This window comes from Oncorhynchus keta, unplaced genomic scaffold (assembly GCF_023373465.1).
Source record: "Oncorhynchus keta strain PuntledgeMale-10-30-2019 unplaced genomic scaffold, Oket_V2 Un_contig_4652_pilon_pilon, whole genome shotgun sequence".
NCBI lineage: Eukaryota > Metazoa > Chordata > Actinopteri > Salmoniformes > Salmonidae > Oncorhynchus > Oncorhynchus keta.
Genome location: NW_026287886.1, coordinates 155,408 through 167,500, shown reverse-complemented (window position 1 = coordinate 167,500; position 12,093 = coordinate 155,408).

Here is a 12,093-nt window from a genome sequence, read left to right as displayed (position 1 = left end):
CCACTATATATACAGGACACCCTCATCCACTATATATACAGGACAGCCCTTCATCCACTATATATACAGGACACCCCTCATCCACTATATATACAGGACACCCCTTCATCCACTATATATACAGGACATGTGGACCCCTTCATCCACTATATATACAGCAGTATGAGGACACCCCTTCATCCACTATATATACAGCAGTATGAGGACACCCCTTCATCCACTATATATACAGCAGTATGAGGACACCCCTTCATCCACTATATATACAGCAGTATGAGGACACCCCTTCATCCACTATATATACAGCAGTATGAGGACACCCCTTCATCCACTATATATACAGGACACCCCTTCATCCACTATATATACAGGACACCCCTTCATCCACTATATATACAGGACACCCCTTCATCCACTATATATACAGGACACCCCTTCATCCACTATATATACAGGACACCCCTTCATCCACTATATATACAGCAGTATGAGGACACCCCTTCATCCACTATATATACAGGACACCCCTTCATCCACTATATATACAGCAGTATGAGGACACCCCATCTTCATCCACTATATATACAGCAGTATGAGGACACCCCAAGAGAGGAGGCTTCATCCACTATATATTCACAGGACACCCCTTCATCCACTATATATACAGGACACCTCTTCATCCACCAGAATATATACAGGACACCCCTTCATCCACTATATATACAGGACACCCCTTCATCCACTATATATAGCAGCAATGACACCCCTTCATCCACTATATATACAGGACACCTCTTCATCCACTATATATACAGCAGTATGAGGACACCCCTTCATCCACTACTATATATAGCAGCAGTATGAGGACACCCCTTCATCCACTATATATACAGGACAGTGGACCCCTTCATCCACTATATATACAGGACACCCCTTCATCCACTATATATACAGCAGTATGAGGACACCCCTTCATCCACTATATATACAGCAGTATGAGGGACACCCCTTCATCCACTATATATAGAACACCTATACAGGCACACCCTTCATCCACCTATATATACCAGGGAGGCTAGTTGAGAACACCTTTAGGACCCCCTTCATCCACTATATATACAGGACACCCCTTCATCCACTATATATACAGGACACCTCTTCATCCACTATATATACAGCAGTATGAGGACACCCCTTCATCCACTATATATATATAACAGGACACCCCTTCATCCACTATATATACAGGACACCCCTTCATCCACTATATATACAGGACACCTCTTCATCCACTATATATATACAGCAGTATGAGGACACCCCTTCATCCACTATATATACAGGACACCCCTTCATCCACTATATATACAGGACACCCCTTCATCCACTATATATACAGGACACCCCTTCATCCACTATATATACAGGACACCTCTTCCTGATGTTCTTGCATCTAGTGGAAAGCCTTCCCAGAAGAGTGGAGGCTGTTATAGGGGAGGGGCAGGACAATGTTCCAACATCTGGTTAGAGTTCGGCAGCGTCTAGTGGTTAAAGCCTTCCCAGAAGAGTGGAGGCTGTTATAGCAGCAATGTTCCAACATCTAGTGGAAAGCCTTCCCAGAAGAGTGGAGTCTGTTATAGCAGAGGTGCAATGTTCCTACATCTAGTGGAAAGCCTTCCCAGAAGAGTGGAGTCTGTTATAGCAGCAATGTTCCTACATCTAGTGGAAAGCCTTCCCAGAAGTGTGGAGGCTGTTATAGCAGCAATGTTCCAACATCTAGTGGAAAGCCTTCCCAGAAGAGTGGAGTCTGTTATAGCAGCAATGTTCAACATCTAGTGGAAAGCCTTCCCAGAAGAGTGGAGGCTGTTATAGCAGCAATGTTCCAACATCTAGTGGAAAGCCTTCCCAGAAGAGTGGAGGCTGTTATAGCAGCAATGTTCCAACATCAAGTGGAAAGCCTTCCCAGAAGAGTGGAGGCTGTTATAGCAGCAATGTTCCAACATCTAGTGGAAAGCCTTCCCAGAAGAGTGGAGGCTGTTATAGCAGCAATGTTCCAACATCTAGTAGAAAGCCTTCCCAGAAGAGTGGAGGCTGTTATAGCAGCAATGTTCCAACATCTAGTGGAAAGCCTTCCCAGAAGAGAGGAGGAGGCTGTTATAGCAGCAATGTTCCAACATCTAGTGGAAAGCCTTCCCAGAAGAGTGGAGGCTGTTATAGCAGCAATGTTCCAACATCTAGTGGAAAGCCTTCCCAGAAGAGTGGAGGCTGTTATAGCAGGTGACCAACTCCATATTAATGGCCATGATTTTGGAATGAGATGTTGGATGAGCAAGTGTCCTCATACTGTTGTCTGTCATGTTATGACTGTATGACCATGTCATAGTACTCATGCAATGTGGAGCTATAGTGAAACACGAAGGTCAACGAGTCAAACTTTTTATTTTTATTTTTTTATTTCACCTTATTTAACTAGGTAGGCTAGTTGAGAACAAGTTCTCATTTACAACTGCGACATGGCAAACGGGGGGAATTGACCAACATCGGCACATCAGTAAAGGTCACCTAGGGGCGGCAGCGTAGCCTAGTGGTTAGAGCGTTGGACTAGTAACCGGAAGGTTGTGAGTTCAAACCCCGAGCTGACAAGGTACAAATCTGTCGTTCTGCCCTGAACAGGCAGTTAACCCACTGTTCCTAGGGCCGTCATTGAAAATAAGAATATGTTCTTAACTGACTTGCCTGGTTAAATAAAGGTAAAATTAAAAAATTAAATTGTCCCGACCACAGGTAATGAACAAAAGATGACCGTAGGAAGCTTTCAGGCCATAACGATAGGAGCTCTGTCTGTAACGTCTAACAACAATATGACTCCTATCAAGCCCATAACGATAGGAGCTCTGTCTGTAAAGTCGAACAATATGACTCCTATCAAGCCCATAACGATAGGAGCTCTGTCTGTAAAGTCTAACACTATGACTCTGTCTAAAGTCAACAATATGACCAAGCCCATAACGATAGGAGCTCTGTCTGTAAAGTCTAACACTATGACTCCCATCAAGCCCATAACGATAGGAGCTCTGTCTGTAAAGTCTAACAATATGACTCCTATCAAGCCCATAACGATAGGAGCTCTGTCTGTAAAGTCTAACACCCATATGACTCTGTCTATCAAGCCCATAACGATAGGAGCTCTGTAAAGTCTAACACTATGACTAAAGCCCATCGAAGGAGCAATAACAATACTCCTATCAAGCCCATAACGATAGGAGCTCTGTCTGTAAAGTCGAACACTATGAACACTATGACTCAATATCAAAGCCCATAACGATAGGAGCTCTGTCTGTAAAGTCGAACAATATGACTCCTATCAAGCCCATAACGATAGGAGCTCTGTCTGTAAAGTCGAACACTATGACTCCTATCAATAGCTCTGTCAAAGTAACAATATGATAGGAGCTCTGTCTGTAAAGTCGAACACTATGACTCCTATCAAGCTAGTCCAGCTACAGACTAACGATAGGAGCTCTGTCTGTAAAGTCAGTCAGTATGACAGTCACAGTCAGCTAGTCAGTATGGCAGACAGACAGTCAGTCAGCTAGTCAGACAGACAGTCAGCTAGTCAGTAAGCCAGTCAGACAGACAGTCAGCAAGTCAGTCAGCTCGTCAGTAAGCCAGTCAGACAGACAGTCAGCTAGTCAGTCAGCTAGTCAGTCAGCTAGTCAGTAAGCCTAGTCAGACAGACAGTCAGTCTAGACAGTCAGCTAGTCAGTCAGCTAGTCAGTAAGCCAGTCAGACAGACAGTCAGCTAGACAGTCAGCTAGTCAGTCAGCTAGTCAGTAAGCCAGTCAGACAGACAGTCAGCTAGTCAGTCAGCTTGTCAGTAAGCCAGTCAGCTCAGTCAGTCAGCTAGTCAGTAAGCCAGTCAGACAGACAGTCAGCTACAGACAGTCAGCTAGTCAGTCAGCTCAGCTCAGTAAGCCAGTCAGACAACAGTCAGCTAGTCAGTTTGTAGAAATGTTAAAATAATGTAGGAGAATATAACACAATAGATATGGTAGGAGAAAATCAGTCAAAGAAAAAACAACCCGATTTTTTTAGTTTTTGTTGAGAGCCCATGTTCTTACAATGGAGTCACTAGTCAGTAAGCCAGTCATAGGAAAATGATTAAATCTAGCACCCAGTATGCAATTCCCATGGCTTCCACTGGGTGTCAGCACTCAATGTTTGAGGCTTGTTTCTTCCAAAACGAGGAAGAATAATGAGTTTTAGTACACAGTCTTGGAAATGCGTGTGTGCGTGCGTCATGAAGACAAGGCTAATATTGGTTTCCTATTGAACATACTTCTTTTCCGTATGAAAAATGATAAATTGATTACATTTTAGGGCGTCTGAGGATTAAATAGAAACGTATTTTGACTTGTTGAAACAAAGTTTAGGGGTAGATTTTCGGATTCCTATCTTGGCATGTTGAACGAGTGGATTACTCAAATCGATGCCGTCAACTAAACTGTTTTTTTGGGGGATATAAAGAAGGATTTTATCTAACAAAACAACACTACATGTTATAGCGGGGACCATTTGGATGACAAATCAGAAGAACATTTTCAAAAAGTATGTGAATATTTAATCGCTATTTGTGAATTTATAAAAACCTGTGCCGGTGGAAAAATATTTTGGGGCTGTCGTCCTCAAACTATCACATGGTATGTTTTTCGCTGTAATAGCTACTCTAAACCGGACAGTGCAGTTAGATTAACAAGAAGTTAAGCTTTCAACAGATATAAGACACTTGTATGTTCCTAAATGTTTAATATCCATCATTTTTATGATTATTTATTTGAATTTCGAGCCCTCCAGGCAACACAGAGAGAGACAGACAACACAGAGGGATAAAGACAGTCAACACAGAGATAAAGACAGTCAACACAGAGATAAAGACAGTCAACACAGAGAGATAAAGACAGTCAACACAGAGATAAAGACAGTCAACACAGAGAGATGAAGACAGTCAACACAGAGATAAAGACAGTCAACACAGAAAGTGATAAAGACAGAACAGTCAACACAGAGAGATAAAGACAGTCAACACAGAGAGATAAAGACAGTCAACACAGAGAGATAAAGACAGTCAACACAGAGAGCGATAAAGACAGTCAACACAGATAAAGAGATAAAGACAGTCAACACAGGGAGATAAAGACAGTCAACACAGAGGGAGATAAAGACACTCAACACAGAGAGATAAAGACAGTCAACACAGAGAGATAAAGACAGTCAACACAGAGATAAAGACAGTCAACACAGAGAGATAAAGACAGTCAACACAGAGAGCGATAAAGACAGGCAACACAGAGAGATAAAGACAGTCAACACAGAGAGATAAAGACAGTCAACACAGAGAGATAAAGACAGTCAACACAGAGAGATAAAGACAGGCAACACAGAGAGCGATAAAGACAGGCAACACAGAGATGAAGACAGTCAACACAGAGAGATAAAGACAGTCAACACAGAGAGATAAAGACAGTCAACACAGAGAGCGATAAAGACAGTCAACACAGAGAGATAAAGACAGCCAACACAGAGAGATAAAGACAGTCAACACAGAGAGATAAAGACAGTAAACACAGAGAGCGATAAAGACAGGCAACACAGAGATGAAGACAGTCAACACAGGGAGATAAAGACAGTCAACACAGAGAGATAAAGACAGTCAACACAGAGAGATAAAGACAGTCAACACAGAGATAAAGACAGTCAACACAGGGAGATAAAGACAGTCAACACAGAGAGATAAAGACAGTCAACACAGAGAGCGATAAAGACAGTCAACACAGAGATGAAGGCAGTCAACACAAGGCCAGCAGCTTACTCCTGCATAGGGAAGTTAATTTCTCTGCCAGAATAACACAATTTATATTTGTCATGAAGTAGAAGGGGGGGGGGGGTGTAGCTGCTGCTACTATCAGGGAAGAATAATTTCAGCTCAACGCCTGTTTCAGGGCATTTCAGTGAGCAGGTCGACGCCCATTACCAGGCTGTCAAAGACTAACCCTGATCCAACGGATGTTTCACATGTCAAAGACATTTCTCTGACCTCTCAGTCTCCGCCTGCATACCAATGGCACCATATTCCAGAGGGCACTACTTCTGCTCAGAGCCCTGATAGAGACTAGGGTGTCGTTTGGGACGCAAAGGCATTCTCAGCCACATGCCACACCTTTCATTAAAGATGTCTCACAGGCAGGCAGCATCAATCACAATGTTGTGTGTCATAAAAATGCATGTGCTGTGTGTAGATGTGTGGAGCTGTGTGTAGATGTGTGTAGCTGTGTGTAGTTGTAGATGTGTGGAGCTGTGTGTAGATGTAGATGTGTGTAGCTGTGTGTAGATGTAGATGTGTGTAGCTGTGTGTAGTTGTAGATGTGTGTAGCTGTGTGTAGTTGCAGATGTGTGTAGCTGTGTGTAGATGTAGATGTGTGTAGTTGTAGCTGTGTGTAGCTGTGTGTAGTTGTAGCTGTGTGTAGATGTGTGTAGCTGTGTGTAGTTGTAGCTGTGTGTAGTTGTAGATGTGTGTAGCTGTGTGTAGTTATACATTTGTGTAGATGTGTGTAGCTGTGTGTAGTTGTAGCTGTGTGTAGTTGTAGATGTGTGTAGCTGTGTGTAGTTATAGATGTGTGTAGATGTGTGTAGATGTAGATGTAGCTGTGTGTAGCTGTGTGTAGTTGTAGATGTGTGTAGCTGTGTGTAGTTATATATGTGTGTAGATGTGTGTAGCTGTGTGTAGTTGTAGATGTGTGTAGCTGTGTGTAGATGTAGATGTGTGTAGATGTGTGTAGCTGTGTGTAGCTGTAGATGTGTGTAGCTGTGTGTAGTTGTAGCTGTGTGCAGCTGTGTGTAGATGTGTGTAGCTGTGTGTAGATGTGTGTAGTTGTAGCTGTGTGTAGCTGTGTGTAGTTGTAGCTGTGTGTAGTTGTAGATGTGTGTAGTTCTGTGTAGATGTATATGTGTGCAGTTGTAGCTGTGTGTAGCTGTGTGTAGTTATATATGTGTGTAGATGTGTGTAGCTGTGTGTAGATGTAGATGTGTGTAGCTGTGTGTAGATGTAGATGTGTGTAGTTGTAGCTGTGTGTAGCTGTGTGTAGTTGTAGATGTGTGTAGCTGTGTGTAGTTGTAGATGTGTGTAGCTGTGTGTAGATGTAGATGTGTGTAGTTGTAGCTGTGTGTAGCTGTGTGTAGTTGTAGCTGTGTGTAGATGTGTGTAGCTGTGTGTAGTTGTAGCTGTGTGTAGTTGTAGCTGTGTGTAGATGTAGATGTGTGTAGCTGTGTGTAGATGTAGATGTGTGTAGCTGTGTGTAGATGTAGATGTGTGTAGTTGTAGATGTGTGTAGTTGTAGATGTGTGTACATGTGTGCAGTTGTAGCTGTGTGCAGCTGTGTGTAGCTGTGTGTAGATGTGTGTAGTTGTAGCTGTGTGTAGTTGTGTGTAGATGTATATGTGTGTAGTTGTAGCTCTGTGTAGTTGTAGCTGTGTGTAGTTGTGTGTAGATGTATATGTGTGTAGTTGTAGCTGTGTGTAGCTGTGTGTGGTTATATATGTGTGTAGATGTGTGTAGCAGTGTGTAGTTGTAGATGTGCGTAGCTGTGTGTAGTTGTAGCTCTGTGTAGTTGTAGATGTGTGTAGATGTGTGTAGCTCTGTGTAGTTGTAGATGTGTGTAGCTGTGTGTAGTTGTAGCTGTGTGTATTTGTAGATGTGTGTAGCTCTGTGTAGTTGTAGATGTGTGTAGCTGTGTGTAGTTGTAGATGTGTGTAGATGTGTGTAGCTCTGTGTAGTTGTAGATGTGCGTAGCTGTGTGTAGTTGTAGCTCTGTGTAGTTGTAGATGTGTGTAGTTGTGTGTAGTTGGGTTTGTGTGCTTGCCTATGTGCCATCGTATGTGTGTGAGTGGGGGGATTTCTGCACATCAATGTCTGTGTGTTTGACAGGAGGAGAATACAGTGTGTGTCCCCTGGCAGGTAGTCCTATTTAAGATCCACTTCAGCTCATCTCTATACATCCTCTCCTCTCCTCTCCTCTCCTCTCCCTCTCCTCTCCTCTCTCCTCTCCTCTCCTCTCCTCTGTCTCCTCTAGATCTCCTCTCCTCTCCCTCTCCTCTCCTCTCAGATCTCTCCCTCTGTGTCTCCTCTGTCCTCTGTCCTAGTTCCTCTCCTCTCCTCTCCTCTCCTCCCACCCTCTCTCCTCTCCTCTCCTCTCTTCTCCTCTCATCTCTGTAGTTGTATGTCTCCTCTCTCTCCTCCCACCCTCTCCTCTCCTCTCCTCTCCTCTCCTGTCCTCTCCTCTCCTCTCCTCTCCTCCCACCCTCTCTCTCTCTCCTCTCCTCTCTCTCCTCTCCTCTCCTCTCCTCTGTCTCCTCTCCTCTCCTCTCCTCTCCTCTCCTCTCCTCTCCTCTCCTCCCACCCTCTCTCCTCTCCTCTCTTCTCCTCTCATCTCTACACATCGTCTCCTCTCTTCTCCTCTCCTCCCACCCTCTCTCCTCTCCTCTCCTCTCCTCTCCTCTCCTCTCCTCTCCCTCTCTCCTCTCCTCTCCCTCTCCTCTCCTCCCTCCCTCTCCCTCTCCTCTCCTCTATACTCCTCCTCTCTCCTCTCCTCTCCTCTCCTCTCCTCTCCTCTCCTCTCCCCCTCTCCTCTCTCCCTCTCCTCTCACCCTCTCTCCCTCTGTCCTCTCCTCTCCTCCTCTGTCCTCTTTCCTCTCTTCCCTGCCTCCATCTCTACTCTCTTCCTTTGTCCTCTCCTCCCTCACTCTTCTCATCCTCTCTTCTAGTCCTCTGTCCTCTCCTCCCTCTCTCCCTCTGTCCTCCCCCTCTCTTTTCCTCCCCATCCTCTCTCCTCTGTCCTCTTCTCTTCTCCCTCTCCTCACCCTCCTCTCTCCTCTGTCCTCTTCTCTCCTGCCTCTCCTCCCTCTCTCCTCTCTTCTATGGTCCTCTTCTCCCTCTCTCCTCTCTTCCTCTTCTCTCTGTCCTCTCCTCCCTCTCTCCTCTCTCCTCTGTCCTCTTCTCTTCTCCCTCTCCTCACCCTCCTCTCTCTTCTGTCCTCTTCTCTCCTGCCTCTTCTCCCTCTCTCCTCTCTTCCTCTTCTCTCTCTGTCCTCTCCTCCCTTCCTCTGTTTCATCCTCTCCTCTCTCCTCTCTTCTTCTCTCCTCTTCCTCCTCTCCTCTCTCTTCTCTGTCCCTTGTCCTCTCCCTCTCCTCCCTCTTTCATCTCTCTTTTCCTGCTGATTCCCTCTGAACAGCCAGTCATGAGAGAGAGAGCTGCAGCTGTGAGAGGAATCCTCTAGTGAGAGAAGAAGATGGAGGGAGAGTAGAGGAGAGAGAGGGATGAGAGGAATCCTCTAGTGAGAGATGAAGATGGAGGGAGAGTAGAGGAGAGAGAGGGATGAGAGGAATCCTCTAGTGAGAGATGAAGATGGAGGGAGAGTAGAGGAGAGAGAGGGATGAGAGGAGGGACTGTGCCAAGTTTTTAAAAATTCCTATGATGATTGTCGATCTGATGATCCCATCTGGGTAGAGAAGAAGACTGCTAGAACAGCAGGACTGTGTCTCTGTCGAAGACACACAGACAGAAGCACCTGACTATAACAGTCAGAGGGACACGTCAACAGAACCTTTTGTATGACGGGACTGTAACACTGCTTGTTTGACACACACACACACACACAAGCGTGTGCAGACAAACACACCCATGTACATGTACACACACACACTACACATGCTTGCATACAAATGCGCGCGCGCACACACACACACACCGACTCCCCCCTCTGCGCGGCCCGGCCCCTGACAACACAGTCCTCCAACATAACATCTGTCAAACAGCAGATCAGAGTTACCATGACAACGCAAACCAGGGATGAGGATATTTTCTCTTCACCCCCCCTCTCCCCCACCCTTTCTCCCTGTTCATATCCCTCTCTCGCTCTCTCTCTCTCTCTCTCTCTCTCTCTCTCTCTCTCTCTCTCTCTCTCTCTCTCTCTCTCTCTCTCTCTTTCTCTCTCTCTCTCTCTCTCTCTCTCTCTACAGTGGGGAGAACAAGTATTTGATACACTGCCGATTTTGCAGGTTTTCCTACTTGCAAAGCATGTATAGGTCTGTAATTTTTTACACTTCAACTGCGAGAGACAGAATCTAAAACAAAAAGCCAGAAAAACACATTGTATGATTTGATCCACCCTGCTCAAGCCAGTGCATGTCCAGGCCCGTCTGAAGTTTGCCAATGACCATCTGGATGATCCAGAGGAGGAATGGGAAAAGGTCATGTGGTCTGATGAGACAAAAATAGAGCCTTTTGGTCTAAACTCCATTCACACTTTGGAGGAAGAAAAAGGATGAGTACAACCCCAAGAACACCATCCCAACCGTGAAGCATGGAAGTGTATATATATATATATATATATATCTGTTCATATCTCTCCTTCTCGCTCCCTGTCCATATCTTTCGCTCTCGCTGTCCATATCTCTCCCTCCACTCTCTCTCTGTCCATATCTCTCCCTCCCCTCTCTCTCTGTCCATATCTCTCCCTCCCCTCTCTCTCTGTCCATATATCTCCCTCCACTCTCTCTCCCTCCCCTCTCTCTCTGTCCATATATCTCTCTCCCATCTCTCTCTGTCCATATCTCTCCGTCCCCTCTCTCTCTGTCCATATATCTCCCTCCCCTCTCTCTCTGTCCATATATCTCCCTCCTCTCTCTCTCTGTCCATATATCTCCCTCCCCTCTCTCTCTGTCCATATATCTCCCTCCCCTCTCTCTCTGTCCACTCTCTCCTCCTCCCCTCTCTCTCTGTCCATATATCTCTCTCCCATCTCTCTCTGTCCATATCTCTCCCTCCCCTCTCTCTCTGTCCATATATCTCCCTCTGCTATCTCTCTCTCTCTTTCTCTCTCTCTCCCAAGCAGATAATGACGTCACCCACCACCTCTCACTCACACAGATTGTTCATTATCTGCTGGTTGCAGATGGGGGTTCTTTCAGTGGGATATTTGTTGGAGAGAAACAGACGCCTGTCTTATGAAGAAGGCCTATGCTTGGTAATGCTCATGAGTAGAACATCATTCATAATGTGAGAGAGAGGAGCAGAAGCTAGGCTCAAAAGAGGTCTAACCTGAGCGAACATTAGCTTCCTATCAGCTATACTATAACCATCACTAAGGCTAGGTCTGGTCTGAGCTTACGTTAGCATTCTAACAGCTATACTATAACCATCACTAAGGCTAGGTCTGGTCTAACCTGAGCAAACATTAGCTTCCTATCAGCTATACTATAACCATCACTAAGGCTACGTCTGGTCTGAGCTTACGTTAGCATCCTATCAGCTATACTATAACCATCACTAAGGCTAGGTCTGGTCTGAGCTTACGTTAGCATTCTAACAGCTATACTATAACCATTACTAAGGCTCGGTCTGGTCTAAACTGAGCTAACGTTAGCTTCCTATCAGCTATATGATAACCATCACTAAGGCTAGGGCTGGTCTGAGCTAACGTTAGCTTCCTATCAGCTATACTATAACCATCACTAAGGCTAGGTCTGGTCTGAGCTAATGTTTGCTTCCTATCAGCTATACTATAAGCATCACTAAGGCTAGGTCTGGTCTGAGCTTACGTTAGCTTCCTATCAGCTATACTATAACCATCACTAAGGCTAGGTCTGGTCTAAACTGAGCTAACGTTAGCTTCCTATCAGCTATATGATAACCATCACTAAGGCTAGGGCTGGTCTGAGCTAACGTTAGCATCCTATCAGCTATACTATAACCATCACTAAGGCTAGGTCTGGTCTGAGCTAACGTTAGCTTCCTATCAGCTATACTATAACTATCACTAAGGCTAGGTCTGGTCTGAGCTTACGTTAGCTTCCTATCAGCTATACTATAACCATCACTAAGGCTAGGTCTGGTCTAAACTGAGCTAATGTTAGCTTCCTATCAGCTATACGATAACCATCACTAAGGCTAGGTCTGAGCTAACGTTAGCATCCTATCAGCTATACTATGACCATCACTAAGGCTAGGTCTGGTCTGAGCTTACGTTAGCATCCTATCAA